This window comes from Misgurnus anguillicaudatus, chromosome 10, assembly GCF_027580225.2.
Source record: "Misgurnus anguillicaudatus chromosome 10, ASM2758022v2, whole genome shotgun sequence".
NCBI classification, from domain to species: domain Eukaryota; kingdom Metazoa; phylum Chordata; class Actinopteri; order Cypriniformes; family Cobitidae; genus Misgurnus; species Misgurnus anguillicaudatus.
In genome coordinates, this window is record NC_073346.2 from 4,698,178 (window position 1) to 4,717,357 (window position 19,180).

Consider the following 19,180-nt stretch of genomic DNA (forward strand, 5'->3'; position numbering starts at 1 on the left):
CACTTTTTGTATATTTTGAAACATTTAAAAGTAGGCTAAATACATTTTAAAGCATTAATAAATATGTTCATGTTGTATTGGAAGAAAAACGTTGTTTCGGTTACGAACATGTAAACAAAACCGTTTTAAAAGGTTAAAATGAAATGTATTTTTAACTTCAAAAATATACTTTATAACATTAACTTGTATTTAGCATATATTTATGTATTTAGGCAACAAAAAAAATTGCCATATAGTATTTAGAAATGTATTTTTTGTTTGCCTTTGAAATACACTTTGAAAAATATTTAAATACAAGGTTAAAACTAAATATATTTCCAAATTTAAAAAGATATTCAATTGAGCATTACTTTCTACAAAATGTATTTAGCATATATTTTTGGCTGTATGGGAATAGAATGGAAGTAAGTTAGCTGTGTTCATCTTTTAGTTTGATTATAATTTAAACTTAACTTTGTACAACACGTTACATTTGATAGGAAAAAAGAGAGTTCATTTACAGATTTAAAGATGACAGATTAAAAAAATTATATTGCGCTTCTGTTTGGGCCGTGATATTTGTCGATTTTGGATTGGTAATATATGATGGATTCCGTTGGTTCAGTCCAAAATGGCGTCAGCACGACAGCAGCGCTATCTAGCGATTGTTGTCAAAACTGCAACGGAGTTTCGCCTCTGTAGTTCACAGAGTAGCAGATTCAGAACGCATGGAAAAGAAAAGCGTCCTAAAAAAAACGGTGTACACCAGTAACACTAAAGTTAACTCGCTGTGGGTGGCTTATGTGTCAGAACCAGTGCTTGGGTAAGCCGGGCGTTTAGTTAAATAAATGCTTAATCGTAAATCGTTGTAATATTTGACTCGCGAATGTAATGCTCATTTATTTATTCATTAATTCATTCACCCATTAATTTATTTTAATGCTCAATTAACTGATAAGGCAGGCTTTAATGACGTATGCAGAGTCCGTCCTCCGGAGGATGCAGCCTTCCGTTTGAGAGACGAACATTTTAATATGGTTAGATTGTATAACGTCACTTCAACTTGAATTGACACAACTGACGGACAGAACAGTAATTTTATTCTCCCAATTAATGCAAGTTAAAAAATGATGTGAAGAGGTGAACATTGGGCAGACATTTGGATTGGGTAATAATGGCTTAAAAGAAGAACAAAAACACAAGACAGATACTTTTGACAATAGCCAGTTCACACAATAACCATCATTTTTAGGCTAACATTGATTTATATTTATAAAGAATATAGCCTCTGTCACTTTTAATGGCAGCAGTGGAGTCATTCATTTTAATTATGAATGCATAATTTTACATTTAACGATTAAGGTTAAGTGTAAGCTAAATATGAAAACTATGAAACAAAGCTAAATATGAAACAAAAGGAAGAACATTAAGACATTTTTATGTAAAACTATCAGGAGCATATAACTAGTCAGGGGTACGCAAATTGAGCGTCTGGAGCAAGTGATTTTCATGTTGTGTTGGTGCGCGTGGACGCTCTGCGCCGCGATAAACACTTTCAGTTCGCGCGAAAGGGTCTTGCGCAAGTGATTTTATTTGGTGCTTTTTGGGCATTTACGAGTTCGAATCAAATTCGCGTCTGGCCCGAGTTGAAAAATCTGAAAGAGACATTATAAAAATTATATTAAGAATTTAAGTAAAAAAAATCGAAAATAAAGAAAATATATGTATCATTTAAATGTGTAACAACTGACAATGCGTGAAGCCAAATAATTGTGTGACAAGCACATAGACAATAATTTTGCAGGCTAACAAATACAGTGTTGGAAAAACATTTATTTTGAAAAAAAAAATGAACGCATATCGCATATTGAGTATTTGATTCACCGCTCCTTTAAATATGAAGGAAAAACAGCGCTGGAAAGTCATGCAAGCTATGCTGAGCGTATATTTAGCCACATAGAGGATGTCTGGTCAGACAAAAGGAACAGGATGTCAGTGGGGTTGGTCAAAGCTGAACTTCAAGTTAGATTAAACTGTAAATTATCATGCTTGGAGTTTAAAGCATTCATTGAGGGACAGCTGAGACTTCTGCAGGCAGCAAAAAGGGATGAGAAATACACATGGAAAAAGAGGTGAGAAATGTCAGTTTTAGGTGCCCAAATTTACTAAGTTAACAAAAACAAAACAAAGTTGTTTATAAGCTATTATAATACATGTAATCATGTTTTAATTGCTAAAGAATATAGCCTATCTTTGTACAAATTATTATATTTTATAATAGATTATAATTATGCAGTATATGTTTACACAATGTTTATACAAAAGAGTATTTAATGTATGTATTTAATGTAGAAAGGAGTCCAAAGTGAGTGCATCTACATCAGGGAGTGCATCTATGTCAGGGAGTGCATCTACTTCAGGGAGTGCATCTACGTCAGGACAAATATAGGTAAGAGAGGGAATAGAGTCCTACAACTGTTAACATAGTAAATTTGCAAATATGGGTTGATTCCCTCCAAAAAACAAAACAAAAATAAATTTCATCTGAGTGTCCCGGTTTTTCACAAATCAAAGGTGTGCCCAGTGGGGGCACAGAGCCGCAGCAGAGAAACCTCAATAAGCTGCGTACACTCTCATCTTGAATGCAGACGCGACTAAGATGGCAGCATTACCTGAAGCTAGTTATTTTAGTTTATAAAGTTATAAATGTGGATATTTCTACGACAAAACTGCGTTGATTACCCTCAGAAGGCCTTTGTTTATCACTGTGGAGCCGTTTGGATTTATTTTGTGAGGGATGGATGCACATTTTTTGGACTTGAGGGACGTGGACCCCGTGGCTTTGCATTTGATTGGCTGAAACATCTAAAACATTTTCTAAAATAACTGAAAATGTGTTTGTCTTAAAAATGATGGACAAATGCATCTCGGACGGTTTCGGGGTGAATAAATCATGGGTTTAATATCATTTTTGGCCAAACTATCGCTTTAACTGAATGCTTGAGTGTTGAATCAATCAAACACCTGTATTATTGAGAACATAACCATACATACCAACTTTTGCTTTTGTTAATAGACACCTGCTGTTTTCTTAAAGCTGACTTTAAATTTACTTACAAAAAAGACATTTAGTAATTCTCCAAAATTGCTTGGATTTATACCTACATGTAAGATTAGCTTTGTCACACTGGATTAAGATTAAGTCCATTAGCTACAGAGGTACAGATGCGAAAATATAGGCTATAATATATAATTTAATATTTGTATAATTGTAGTTTGTGTTTTACAATTATAATTTAATAAAAATAGCATTTTAATAAAGTTTTATTGTCACACATACTATAGTTGTGTGTGATTTTGTTGTTTTTTCAACTAAAGTAGGCACCTCTGTAAAAGTCCACTTAGGGCACCCAATGAGGGCACTCAGCAATAATTACTGACCAAAACTTAGATGCACTCTGTTTAACAGAAACCTGGCTTAAAGCAGACGATTACACCAGTTTAAACGAATCCACCCCACAAGACTATTATTATAAACATGTTCCTCGTCTAACAGGGAGAGGGGGTGGTGTAGCTACAATATACAATAAAATATTCAAAGTAAACCATAAATCCAACCTAAAATTTAATTCGTTTGAAATAATACTGTTAAATATGGAAATAACTGATCGCAACAACAAACGACTTTCGTTCATTTTAGCTACCATATATAGGCCTCCAGGCCACCACACAGATTTTCTTAAAGAAATAGCAGACTTCCTATCTGAGCTTACAGTCACTGTAGATAAAGCTCTTATCGTTGGTGATTTTAATATCCATGTGGATAATCCAAAAGATGCATTAGGACGTGCGTTTATGGATGTTCTAAATTCTCTCGCCATTAAACAAAACGTGTCAGGGCCCACGCATACTCGTAATCACACACTAGACTTAATTCTGTCACTCGGACTCAATATAAATGACATCGAAATCTCACCCCAGAGCGATGCCGTTTCAGACCATTGCCTTGTGTCATGCACAATACTTCTAGATAGGACCGCTCAGCCTACAACATGCTACAGATTAGCCAGAACAATAATTTCCACCACCAAAGATAGCTTTATTAGCATTCTTCCAGACCTGTCTCAAATGAAACATGTAGCAGATAATCGTGAAGATCTAGATATTATAATAGAAAATCTGAACAACGTCTGCTCTAGCACGTTGGATGCCGTTGCTCCCATTCGAAAAAAGAGAATCAAAGAAAAACCGCCAGCTCCATGGTATGATCATCATACTGCAGCCCTTAAAAAAGTAGCTAGAAAAATGGAAAGAAACTACCGAAGCACAAAGTTAGAGGTATGGCGTTCAGCATGGAAAGAGAGTGTTCAACACTACAGACAGGCTATTAAAACTGCCAGATCTACCTATCTCAGTACGCTTATTAAAGAAAATCATAACAACCCTCGTTTTCTATTTAGCACAGTTGCGAAACTGACTAGAAACAAAGAACAAACAGAAACCAATAGTAAACTCCAACACAATAGTGATGACTTCATGAACTTCTTTACTAACAAAATTATGTTTATTAGGGAAAACATAGAAACTACGCAAGCAGCCATCACTCTACCCAATAGTACATTTTCCACTAGATTACCAAACGAACATCTTGAGTCATTTAATCCTACTACAATAGAAGAGCTCTCTAAACTAGTAACGTCATCCAAATCATCGTCCTGTATACTAGACCCCGTTCCCACAAAATTACTAAAAGAGGTATTTCATGTAGTGTCAGACACGGTACTTAATATCTTTAACTCATCTCTAGAATTAGGATACGTTCCAACAGCTTTTAAACTAGCAGTTATTAGACCGCTCATTAAAAAGCAAAATCTTGACCAGGGAGATCTTAATAACTTTAGACCAATCTCAAATCTACCTTTTCTTTCTAAAATATTAGAAAAAGTAGTGGCAAGCCAGCTACGCACATTCGTAGAAAATAATAATACATATGAAAAGTTCCAATCAGGATTCAGGCCCCACCATAGCACAGAGACAGCGCTGCTTAGAGTTACAAATGACCTCCTTTTAACATCCGATCGTGGTGAAATCTCAATCCTTATATTACTAGACCTTAGTGCAGCCTTTGATACAATAGATCACACAATCTTACTCAATAGACTAGAAAACTATGTTGGCATCAGTGGTCAGGCGTTAGCCTGGTTCAGATCGTATCTAACCAATCGATATCACTTTGTTTATGTAAATGAGGAAGAGTCATATCACTCCCCCGTTAAATACGGCATACCTCAGGGATCAGTTCTAGGCCCTATCCTATTCTCGTTATATATGTTACCTCTAGGAGACATTATCAGGAAACATAACATAAGTTTTCACTGCTATGCGGATGATACCCAGCTTTACATCTCGTCGCATCCTAGCGAAACCCACCAGTTTTCTAAGCTAACAGACTGCATTAGTGATATTAGGGACTGGATGGCACAAAACTTTCTTATGCTAAACTCCAATAAAACAGAGATACTTATTATTGAATCGAATCGCTACAAACATAATATGTCAGATTACAAGTTGCCCATAGATGGCTGCACGGTGGTGCCATCTTCCACGGTTAAGAATTTAGGCGTAATGTTCGACAGCAATCTATCTTTTGATAGTCATATCGCCAACGTCTGCCGCACAGCATTCTTCCATCTTAGAAATATCTCAAAAATACGCCATATGCTGTCTGCATCAGACGCAGAAAAGCTTATACATGCTTTTATGACCTCTAGAATAGACTATTGTAACTCGTTACTCGGGGGATGCCATGCAAATCAGGTAAACAAGCTACAGCTGGTTCAAAACCCCGCCGCAAGAGTGCTTACTCGATCTAAAAAGTATGACCACATCAGTCCAATTCTGGCATCTTTACACTGGCTACCAGTTAAATATCGTATACAATTTAAAGTATTACTAATCACCTACAAAGCCTTAAATGGCCTAGCGCCTTCGTATATTAAAGAACTACTATCAGAATACAATCCATCACGTAAACTGCGCTCACAAAATTCTGGTCACTTAATTATCCCTAGAATATCAAAAGTGTCTAAAGGTGGTAGATCCTTTTCCTACTTAGCCCCTAAGCTCTGGAATGATTTACCAAATAATGTTCGAGTATCAGACACAGTCGATCAATTTAAATCTAAACTTAAGACATTCTTCTTTAACAAAGCATTCACATAAAATGTCCAGTAAATGTACATTTCCCGCAGTAGTTAGTTTGTCTAGAACAAAGCACTCACATACCTCATATGGGTAATATACTATTGCCGCAATAGTTAGCCTGTCTGGAACCGAGCCGACTTGAACCACTATAATGTTTGACACTTGCATTGCATGCGAACGGCCCCTACGCTAATAGAATTCTGTTTTTCTCTCCCTGTCTCGTCCTCAACCACGAGGACCATGAGACAAACAGACCCAGTTCCGGTTGCTGTGAAGATCATTGCATCACTGATCCACTGGCTGTCCTTCAACGTGATGACCAGCCGATGCCCGACCAACGACCACCGGCTAAACCAGTTTAATTCGCTTACCCGCCTCCTATCCCTACCGTTTCTATATATATATGTAAATATATATTAATTCCTCCCAAGGGTTTTTGTCCTTCTAGGACTTTTTCCCATTGGGTTTTTTTTCCTAGAGGGTTTTTAATCCCAGGGAGAGTCAGCCAACTTTGGCTTAACTTAGCACTTTACAGTATACGTTACATTATTAATATGCTCGCTTGTACGGTTTAACCGCTTTCTTTACTTCTTATATTATCTATTGATTTTCTGTGTTCTCCTCTACATCTTCTCATGTAAAGCTGCTTTGCAACAATTAATACTTGTGAAAAGCGCTATATAAATAAAATTGAATTGAATTGAATATATATATATATATATATATATATATATATATATATATATATATATATATATATATATATATATATATATATATATATATATATATATATATACACACAATATTAAAAGAGTATGCTACGTTAAAAGAACATTGGGATTTAGGAATGTTTGTTTATTTTTTGTGGTAAATTAGTCGTTAGAATAATCGATTAATCAATAAATTAGTCAATAGATTAGTCAAAATAAAAAGTAGTCATATTTGTTCGCCTCCCAATCTAGTTTCTGACCGAATTACAATATAAAACTGTACACAATAGTTCACTACCGGACACTGCACACCTCTGAGTGTCAAAGTATATGGGAGCGGTACCACTTTTAATTTGCGTATTTCGTTTAAACAAAAAAACATGGAATTTCAGCTGTTTCTTAAATGAACTTCATCCACGGGCTTCCGAAAAGGAGCTGGCAACGACAGCTAGTTATATCCATGTTGTCGTGCACGGCGAGTTGCAATACCGTAGTAGGGACAGCAGAAACATCTTTCCGATCAACCAATGTCTTGATCGCGTTTCTCTGTTCCTCTCTTAAAATCAATGCACCGTCGATATCTTCTAGAACAGACTCTATGGCAGAATCCACACAACTGAATTCTCCAGCAGCACCCATTTTGTTGTAAACAGATTCAACACAAGCGCTCTTTGGTGATATGGTTGATAATGTTACTGCTGATCATCTGTCCATCATCGTATAAAGCCCGCCCTGACAATTTGATTGGTCCGAACTGTTTTTGTTCAAGCACAGTAGCGCCACAATGGAGCAACTCCAGACCGAAATTCCCATCCGGAAATGTTGTGGTCAGGGCTAAGTTCGGCTGGCACCCAGGCTACATTGTATTATCGTATAGCTGTACATTTTTGCCAGATGGACATTACTGTGACACTCATCAAAATAATTCCTAATTACTACATTGACAAGTGTTTTCTGAAAAGCCCTTCCCTTACAAATAATATTCATGGTTTTACTATAGTTAACATGGTTGCTGTAGTAAAACCATGGTTACCACAAAATAACCATGGTTTTGTAAAAACCATAGTTAAACTATTACTATAGTAAAACCATGGCTACTACAGTTTTACCACTAAAAACATGGTTCATTTTCCTAAGGGTTAATCTGTTACATTGGTATTTACAAAACAAGGACTATTGTCAAATATATTCTTAAAGATATACAGAACATCAGGCAAACAAATAAAAAAAATTATTGATAAAATAAAACCAAAACAGCGGTCGGAAAAACTATAACAAACAACTCTCACAGATTTTCCAATTTGCATAAAAACTAAGGCATGATCAGACTCCAGAGGTAAACAAACCAAAATACACCAATAATTCTCTAAATATGCAAACTTAAGAGTAATGTGCATCTTTTTAAAATGATAACAGCAGTCACAAAACATCTTGCATGAATCTTGCATGAATAAATGTGTAAATTAGTTTAACAAGTAACGTTAAGTTATGAATTTTGATTATTCATGCATACATTGTCAGGATTTATGAGACACAAGACACGAACCCAAATGCAGACATATGACGAAAAAGGAATTTATTAAACAACAGGGTAAAAAGGGAAAACAAAAGCCACGAGGGGGCAAAACAAGACAAGGGAGACACGACACTAAACTTAACAAAACTAACAATAAACTTTTCAAAACATAAAACAGGCAACGACTAAGACTTTACTATATACTCACAGCAAACCAACAGGAAATGTGACAAGACGAACGTGCACAGAAAAGCAAACACAAGGACAATAAATAGGGACAAAGTAAATCACATACACCTGGAAAATAATCACAAGTAAGGGATCGGGGAAAAGTGACGAGGCCTGGGAAATGCGTAGTCAGAATAACCCAATACTAAAACCACGCATCTCCCACATAGAACATATGTACTGTCAGAACCCTGCCATGCTAAACTATATCTAAATACAAACAAGGATCTGGCAGGATTCTGACATACATTTCTAACAAAAGACACTGAACTAATGTTTAATCTGGTTATTTGGATTGAGTGTAAAAAATCATTGCATGGATAGTCAAAACTAAATAGGAATTTAAAACATTAATGTATTCTTAATTTTTTTTACTTCACCTTCATGACGCTTTTTGTTTTTCTTCTCCGGATGGATAGCTTTGAATCATATCCATATATCAAGATGCATGTCGATAGGCGCTTTAAATGGAAAATGGACTGCACTTATATAACGCTTTTTAGAGACCTATGGCCATCCAAAGCAGTTACAAGTTGCACATTTAACCATTCAATCATTCATACACTGACGGGGGTGTCAGGTGGAGCTGGAAATTGAACCACCAACGTTCCGATTTGTAGACAACCTACTTGAACCACTGAGCCACTGCATGCAGAGCTGCACAGACTGACTAACAATTGTAATTGAAGTATTGTGAGATCAGACTGCTTGTTGTCCTTTCAAATGGACAATGATGTCACTCGCCATCTGGTCTGTGCAGCGCCAGATGACGTTAAGAGCAAGGGGGCTCCCTAGGCTTTACGCACCTTGCTTACCTTGCATATAGGGAGGACCGGCTCTGTTAACAAAGCCTTTTTGTGCTAAAACTAGCTCCTAAATCTGTGAAAAGTTAGGGTAGTCAAGAGACCAAGTCAAAATGACTGTTGCTGGCAAATCATTTCATGTATAAGTAGGACAAGAAGCACCATCTGTTCTTCCTTCCAGTTTGGTTTTCTTTTACATTTGCAGGGCCTAAAACTAACTTTTTGCCACACATGTCAATGGTCATTGACTTGAGAAAATTTGCCCCATTATAGCCCCATTTATAATTATTTATAGGTAATTATAATTATAAGTTATAGTTTTAATTTTTATTATAGTTATTTTTTTTGTTATTACTTATTATTATTATTAAGTGATGCATTTGCTTTTTCAATGCACATGCTCATAATTCATTATACACTGATTTATAAGTATTAATTATCTTATACTTAAGGAATGCTGTATGCTGTGGCTGTGTTACTTATTGTGAGTCATAATACAGTTATACACCTCTATAAATGCATTATTGATGACTTTAATTAAAGAAAAAGCATAGAATACACTTTTCCTAATGCAAATGTTAGGAAATCATGAAGATGTTATTAATTATCTTAATCTACATTATCAATTCGTAACTATAATTTAAAGTTTTTAAAGTGCATTTTACATTGGTATAGTTAAAAAGTTATAGTTAAAGAGTTTCCATTTTTAACCTGTTTTGTTCATGTTGGCTTAAAGGGCCGCTAACCTAGGTGTTTTCATCAATATAAAAATAGTCTCTAGTATCCACAGAATGTCTCTGTAAAGTTTCAGCTCAAAATACACCACAGATCTTTCATTATAGGATGTTGAACATGGCCATTTGTGGATGTGAAATGAAAAATACGCTGTTTTGTGTGTGTGTGTGTGTGTGTGTGTGTTTTTATTCAAAGAATGCTTAGATTTCCCTCTCCGTATGCAAAGTAGGGAGTAGAGTGCTTACACATGTGCTTTGGACTACATTAAGGTCAAGGTCTCTTTATTTCATACCCGAATGTAAAATATTTTGCATATTAGAATTTTGTTGTCCCAAGAACACATACAAGATATAAAAACATAAAACATTTTACATATAAATACACAGATTAATAACCTCATGACAAGCTGCATCAGACACATACATATCCCCTCTTGCGTTTAACTAGCTATCACCTAATAAAAACATCAACATCTCTCTTCTTATTCTTATTTACAAAATCAATTGCCACAGGAAGAAAAGTATTCCTGTAGCGTCTTGTTTTCCATCTCGGGGCCACAAACCAGCAACCTGAGGGAAGTAACTGAAACTGGTTACTTAAGGGATGCAGCTCATCATTTAAAATAATAGTTGCCTTCCTGTACGACTGAGTTGTGTAAATGTGTTCTAGAGTCCGTTGATTTACTCCTATTATCTTACTGGCCCACTTGACAATTTGGTTTAAGGAGTTTTTGTTCTTTCCTGACAGACTTCCATACCACACCACAATGGAAAAAGAAATAATAGATTCAATAAAAGCAATATAAAACAATGTCATCATGTGTCTGTCAATGTGAAATTTGGCAAGCTTCCTAAGGCAACTCAAACGCTGGTGACCTTTCTTACAGATCATTTCACAATTAAAACATGTGTCTATGGCAGAAGATTGAACTACGCGCTCATAAGGTGGAGTCTGTGAGTGGTTATGGTGGGGGCGTAATCAGTGTGACATCACTTTGATAGAGGATCCCCTATTTTGTGTGACTATTGCGGTTTAAATGAGATTACACTAAGAAGAATAGTTGGATTTGTATTATAACAGGATGTTTCTGCACACAAACACTGGTGACTCATTTCTGCTAGAAACACATTTAAAAGTGCATTTTTTAGGTTAGGGGGGCTTTAATGCAAATTACACCCCCTTTCACAAAATTCAGCCGTTTCACAGCACCCCACAGCCTCTTTTATTTTATTGCTTACTTAAAACAAGTACATGGGTTAGTTAAAGCTTATTATAGACTGTACCAATTACTTAAAAACATTTGATGGATTGTTTCCCAAAAACATTATGCCCTGACATTGATTCTAAAGCCATGGTAGATAAAAGGTGAAGGCAGTAGGCCTGGCAAACTTGACTCCTTTTAAGGATCCGGGTTATTGTGAGTCACTCACTAAAGCGATCCGGGTTGTGTGAGTCACTTGAGTCAGTATTGCTAAATCACCAAGGAAACTCAGTACAGACCCACTTGTGACCGGCTGATCCGCGAGACTCGGGATTCTCAGAGCCGGAAACATTGCACACTCGCAGACCATGGAACTGAAACACTGCAGAAAACTGCTGTCATAGTAAAGCCGGTAACATGGCAAACTAAAAAATACCACATCTGAAATATATTTCGTATTTTTATTTATCAGTTAAATTAATTACGTTAAATCAGTTAAGTATTGCATACATTTTGATGCTGATTTACCCTTTAATCCAGAAATACAATCTATAAAAATGTTTAAGTCAAGTTTAAAAACATTGAAAAGGGGTTTATTTTTCATAAACTTCGATACCACATCTAAAATGGTGAGTCTTCCTATGTTATGGTTAAAGACAATGGGTCGAAGCCGGAGAGTCTCGAGTCTGCAATGTTTCCGCAGATCTGCGAATCTGCAGTGTTTCCGGCTCTGACTCGAGAGACAGTTCGCGCGGATCAGCCGGTTACGAGCTGAGACTTGAGAGATTCTCGATTCAGAGCCGGAAACATTGCAGATTCGCATGTCTCTCGAGTCCGCAATATGAGTGAGAATCTCGGGTCAGTTCGCGAATCAGCAGGTCTCTGGAGTTTGCAATGTTTCCGTCTCTGAGTGAGAATCTCAGGTCAGTTCTCGCGCATATCGGCCGGATACAAGTGGATCTGTAGAGCGAGCGAATTGTCATCAATAATGCTGCAAGAGGTTCATGTGTGTGGTGGCGCTGTTTATGGTTTTACATTGAATTGTAGTAGGACTCAACTGATCCGGGTTAATGATACTAGAGACTCGCGACTCGTGAGTTAATTTAAAGATCCGGGTGAAAGATCCGAGTGAGTCACGACTCAAACAGGTCTAGATGGCAGTTTGACTAAACTATGAATGTACTTATAGGACACTGTAATTGCATCCCATTTGATGATCTGTGGGTATAATTTTTCTGCGCAAATACAGAGGACTAGAAATACAAATTGAAATCCTGTGCCTTAGCAATATACACTATATTGCCAAAAAGTTTGGGGACACCTGCCCCAATATGCACATGGATCTGAATGACATCCCATTCTTAATCCATAGGGTTTAGACTTGGAAGACTTTCTACAAGGTTTAGGAGTGTGTTTATGGGAATTTTTGACCATTCTTCTAAAATGACATTTGTAAGGTCAGACAATGATGTTGGATGAGAAGGTCTCGCTCATAGTCTCCGCTCTAATTCATCCCAAAGATGTTATATTGGACTCTGTGCAGGCCAGTCAAGTTCCTTTACACCAAACTCGCTCATTCGTGTCTTTATGGACCTTCCTTTGTGCACTGGTGCACAGTCATGTTGTAACAGGAAGGGGCCATCCCCAAACTGTTCCCACAAAGTTGGGAGCAAGAAATTGTCCAAAATGTCTTGGCATCAGGGGCGGACTGGCCATCTGGCACACTGGGCAGTTTCCCGGTGGGCCGACGTACATTTTGGGCCGATCCATCTCATACTATCTTTGTCTGAGCAGCCCAGTTAGCGTCTTTTTTTCTAAACAGACCGGCCCACTGACATTAAAGCAGCAGCCCATTGGTTATTTTCTTTTAAACGACATGACCAGCCCAGTCATCGTCCTTTTTTTTTTGCTAGCTAGACCGGCCCACTCAGCAGCAGCCCATTGGTTATTTTTTTTTAATGACATTAAGCTGGCCCAATCACCGCTTTGGTCTCTGTGCAAGCGAGCGTGCATCGTCGGTCAGTTCACGTGTCAAAACAGAGAGATAGAGATGGAGAAAAATGCAAGGGAGGCGCAGAAAAACTGCACGACAAAAAGAAACAGGCTCTTCAGGCAGACGCTGAAAAATGTGTTAAAATAACACAAATGTCGACCTTCAACTCGCGTCGCTGGTGATGATGATGACCAGCACGCAAAGTGTCAGTGAGGAGAGGGAGAGAGATGATGGAGAAGTGAGTGTAGTCCCTGCGGTAAGCAGAACTGCTTTCAAAACACAAGTTTAGATTGATACCCCTTGATAAACACAAAGTTATCACAAAAACACAAAATAATGGTGACAAAGCTGCAATAAAATAGTTTTAAAGCGTATAATTTCTCTTCAAGCAAAATCAAACAATCCAGGAGATCTGCTTACAGAAAAAGGTGTGTTTATTGTATATAACAACACACTTGACAGATAATGTAAAAATATCTTACTGTAATCACACTAGTTTAGTTCAGTGAATGTAGTGAATATTTTCCTGTAAGTACTGCAAGTAATAATCAGTTTTCAATATTACTGTAAGCAGCACTTGTATTCTGTAAAAAGTCGCCAATTCAATGGCAAATTTTGCCAATAGCATGAAGCTTGTTTTAGGATTCATAAGTGTGGATTACTAAACTAAACTAAACTAAACTAAACTAAACTAAACTAAACTAAACTAAAAAACAACACGTTCCAGAAGTGTTTGTTGGTGTGACGAGACTGACAGGTTAGGTTCCATTTGCAACTCTTTATTGATGTTATCAAATAGCAAACAACAGTAAACAATGGGCACATCCAAGTAATCATAAACGTAAAACAGACCAGGTTCGGGGCAGGCGGCAATCACTCATAAACGTAAATCAGTCCAAGATCGGGGCAGGCAGAAAGCAGTCGTAAACGTAATCCAGTCCAAGTTCAGGGCAGGCGGCAAGAATCAATAAACCAAAAGACAGTCCAAAATAACACCAGGAAATCAAACACGGGTACACACAGGGAAAACGCTCAGAAATGCTGCTAGGGCAAACAAGACTTCGCAAAGTTCAAGTGGCAGAGTCCCAGGTTAAATAGACCCGCTGATACGCTGCAGCTGGTGTGTAATCAGCGGGTCACAGTGCATGATGGGGAATGTAGTCAGTATTCGGGTGAATGGGAAGTACCGGGAGCGTTGGCGCTGACATCCGTCACAGAGCCCCCCCCTGCGAGCGGCTCCAGACGCGGGAAGTGTTCTTTCGAGGACGACCTCGGGGACGAGGGGCAGGTTTATCCGGGTGTAGTCTGTGAAATTCATGGATGAGGTTGGGATCCAAGATGTCGTTAGCGTTCTCCCACGACCTCTCCTCGGGACCATACCCCTCCCAGTTGACGAGGTACTGCAGGTTGGAGCCCTGACGTCTGGAGTCCAGCAGCTCGCTGACCAGATAGGCTTCTTCTCCGTCCACCATGATGGGAGGGGGCCCTGATCCTCCAGAATCTACAGCCGCTCCCGGGTCCACGGCAGGTTTTAACAGGGAAACATGGAAAGTGGGAGAGATACGGTAATTAGGGGGGAGATCAAGACGGTAGGAGACAGGATTAACTTGTTTCAAAATTTTAAAAGGACCAACATACCTGGGACTCAACTTTTTGCAGGGGAGACGAAGTTTCAGGTCTCTGGATGAGAGCCAAACCAACTGACCAGGTTCGTAGTGGGGTTCTGGGGTTCTATGGCGATCTGCTTTTTCCTTGACCTTCCTGATGGCTCGGGACAGATGGACATGAGCTTCTTGCCAAGTTTCCTGACTTCGGGTGAACCAAGCGTCAATGGCCGGGATGTCTGCGAGTTCTTCATCCCAGGGGAAGATGGGCGGTTGGTATCCCAGGACGCATTGGAATGGAGTGAGACCCGTGGAAGTTTTCTTAAGGGAATTCTGTGCATATTCCGCCCAAGGTAGGAAGCGACACCAGTCATGCTGATTCTTGTGACAGTAAACTCTGAGAAACTTAGTTAACTCTTGATTAAGACGTTCAACTTGACCATTGGATTGTGGGTGATAACCGGATGTAAGACTGATGTTGATGTTTAAAGCTTTGAAGAATGCTTTCCATACCTTGGACGTGAATTGTGGACCCCGGTCAGATACGATGTCCTCAGGCAACCCGTAATAACGGAACACACAGTGAAGTAGCTGTTCAGCCGTTTCCATGGCAGATGGCAGCTTGGGCAGAGGGATAAAACGACATGCTTTAGAGAAACGATCAATGACAGAAAGTACCACTGTGTTACCATCAGACCTAGGCAGATCCGTCACAAAATCCACCGCTATGTGAGACCATGGTCTCTGTGGGATCACAAGGGGTTGGAGGAGACCAGCTGGGTTCTGGTGTGGGGTTTTACTGGCTGCGCAAACCGTACAGGCGTTCACCACCGCGCTGACATCAGGTAACATGGACTGCCACCAGAACTTGTTCTTCAGCATCATCAATGTCGAGTTAATGCCCGGGTGTCCAGAAGAGAGAGATGTGTGTACCCATTGAATGACCTGCTTCCTGTGAGAAGGAGGAACGTAAGTACGGTCTGCAGGGCATTCCGCTGGTGGTGGATTAGCATTGTTGAGCTGGTTTATTTCTTGCATAACGTTCCACTGAACAGGAGCTACAATGAGGGAGGGTGGGATGATGGGCTCGGAACAAACAGGCTGGGGTGAAGAATCAAAGATACGTGACAATGCATCTGCTTTGGTGTTTTTGGATCCAGGTCGGTATGTGATAGTAAATTGAAATCTAGTGAAGAACAGAGCCCACCTTGCCTGCCGGGTATTGAGACGTTTGGCAGATTGTAAATATTCCAGGTTGCGATGGTCTGTGAGAATCAGGAAAGGGTGTTTGGCGCCCTCTAGCCAATGCCGCCATTCTTCCAAGGCCGCCTTCATAGCCAAAAGCTCCCGGTTACCCACATCATAATTTCTCTCAGCAGGATTTAGTTTTCTAGAATAGAAAGCACAGGGGTAAACTTTTCCTGGGTTACCTTGTCTTTGTGATAACACAGCTCCCACTCCAGAATTCGAGGCATCCACCTCGACTATGAAAGGCTTCTCAGGATCTGGATGATGCAGTATAGGGGCTGAAGTAAAGCGAGTCTTAAGTTCACTGAAGGCAGCTTCGGCTTCCGGGTTCCATGAGAGCTTGTGATTAGACTTGTGCACAAGTGAAGTTAAAGGTGCTGCAATTATACTGAAATTCTTGATAAATCTCCTGTAAAAGTTAGCAAATCCCAGAAATCTTTGGAGTTCTTCTACCGTCATGGGTTTGGGCCACTGTAGAACTGACTCCACCTTCTTTTCGTCCATAGCCACCCCGTCTGGACTTATGATATACCCCAGGAAGGACGTAGATGACTGATGAAACTCACATTTTTCTGCTTTCACGTAGAGTTGGTGTTCAATGAGGCGTTGGAGGACAGTTCTGACATGTACCACGTGTTGTTCTAGAGAATCAGAGTAAATTAGTATGTCATCAATGTAAACAATCACAAAACGGTTAAGCATGTCCCGGAGTACATCATTAATAAAGGACTGGAACACGGACGGACTGTTAGATAGACCGAAGGGCATCACCAAGTATTCATAGTGACCATCACTGGTGGAGAATGCTGTCTTCCATTCATCCCCTTCCCGAATACGAATCAGGTTGTAAGCACTTCGGAGATCCAACTTACTGTAGATCTTGGCGCTGCGTAGTTGCTCCAAAGCAGCAGGTACTAAAGGTAACGGATAGCGAAACTTCACCGTGATGTCATTCAGGCCACGATAATCAATACAGGGTCTTAGACTGCCATCTTTCTTGCCCACGAAGAAAAACCCTGCAGATGCTGGTGATGTAGAATGGCGTATGAAGCCCTTCTCAAGCTCCTCTGCGATGTATTTCTTCATGGCTTGTTGTTCAGGTTCCCCGGAATCAAGTAATGCTTTGGTGTTAAATTTACTTTGTTGCCAGGACAACGAGACAGAAACTTCCATACATTCAAATGTAGTAGATGGAATAGATGCACTCACCCGACCTAAGCGTGTCTGAGCTGGTCGTGAGGGACAGACTGCCAGGACATGGCCAGCTTCACCACAATACAGGCAAAGACGTTGACGAAAGCGGCGTTCTCTCTCATCCGCCGTGAGTCGTGCTCTGCCCACTTGCATGGGTTCACTCGTGTCAGGTGAAGGTCCTGAGTGAGTTGTGTGAGTCTCAAATACACGGACTGGTCTGCGACTACGTACTAAATTATCCACTCGTATAGCCAACTTGACGAATTCATCAAAACTCCTCCCCTCGTCACGGCAGGTTAACTCGGACTGTAATTCTTGACTTAAACCTTGACGAAACAATGTCTTCAATGTATCTTCAACCCAGTTGGTCTGTGCAGCGAGTGTGCGGAAGGTCAGAGCGAATTCGGCCGCTGAGCGGCGCCCCTGTCTAAGGGAAAGTAGTTGTTCACCTGGGTCTCGACCTCCTGCTGGGTGTTCAAACACAGCTCGCATGGTGCTCTTAAACTCATCAAAGGTACTTTGGTTAAAGTTGCCAGCTGCCCATAATGCCGTAGCCCACTCCAATGCTTTCCCAGTAAGCAAAGAACAAATCAACGAGATTTTACTAACCTCCGTGTTGTAAATGTGGAGTTGTTGAGCGATGAAAAGCTCACACTGCATGAGGAAGCCTTTACATCGATCTGGGGTGCCATCAAACTTTTCAGGAAATGCCAGGCGGCAATCACTCATAAACGTAAATCAGTCCAAGATCGGGGCAGGCAGAAAGCAGTCGTAAACGTAATCCAGTCCAAGTTCAGGGCAGGCGGCAAGAATCAATAAACCAAAAGACAGTCCAAAATAACACCAGGAAATCAAACACGGGTACACACAGGGAAAACGCTCAGAAATGCTGCTAGGGCAAACAAGACTTCGCAAAGTTCAAGTGGCAGAGTCCCAGGTTAAATAGACCCGCTGATACGCTGCAGCTGGTGTGTAATCAGCGGGTCACAGTGCTAATGGGGAATGTAGTCAGTACTCGGGTGAATGGGAAGTACCGGGAGCGTTGGCGCTGACATCCGTCACAGTTGGTCAACTCTCACTCTTTTCTACCTGCTATTAATTGGGTTTAGCGCTTTTATGGAATTGGAGTTGCTATTGCTATACATATTTAAAGGCATGCAAAGATGGGTGGTATTTGTAATTATACACTGCAAAAAATTATTTTTAAGAAAAAATTTCTTAGTATTTTTGTCTTGTTTTCAGTAAAATATCTAAAGAAAATTTAAAATAAAATGCTTTTTCTTGATGAGCAAAATGACTCAAGAAAATAAGTCTAGTTTTTACACCAAAAATGTTTAATTTAAGTGATTTTGTGCATAAAACAAGCAAAAAAATCTGCCAATGGGGTAAGCAAATTTTTCTTGAATTTTTCTTGCATTTAGTGTTTCAGAAAAATGTTCAAGATTTTTTGCTTACCCCATTGGCAGATTTTTTTGCTTGTTTTATGCACAAAACCACCTAAATTTAATATTTTTGGTGTAAAAAATTAGACTTATTTTCTTGGGTCATTTTGTCCATCAAGAAAAAGCATTTGTAATTTAAGAATTTTTAGATATTTTTACAGAAAACAAGACAAAAAAACTAATAATTTTTTTTCTTGAAAATTATTTTTTGCCGTGTATGTTGTGTGGGCCGATTTGGGCCAAAATGCCAGGGCCGAATTTTTGTCCCAGTCCAGCCCTGCTTGGCATGAAGCATTAAGGGCTCAGTCACACCAAAAGCG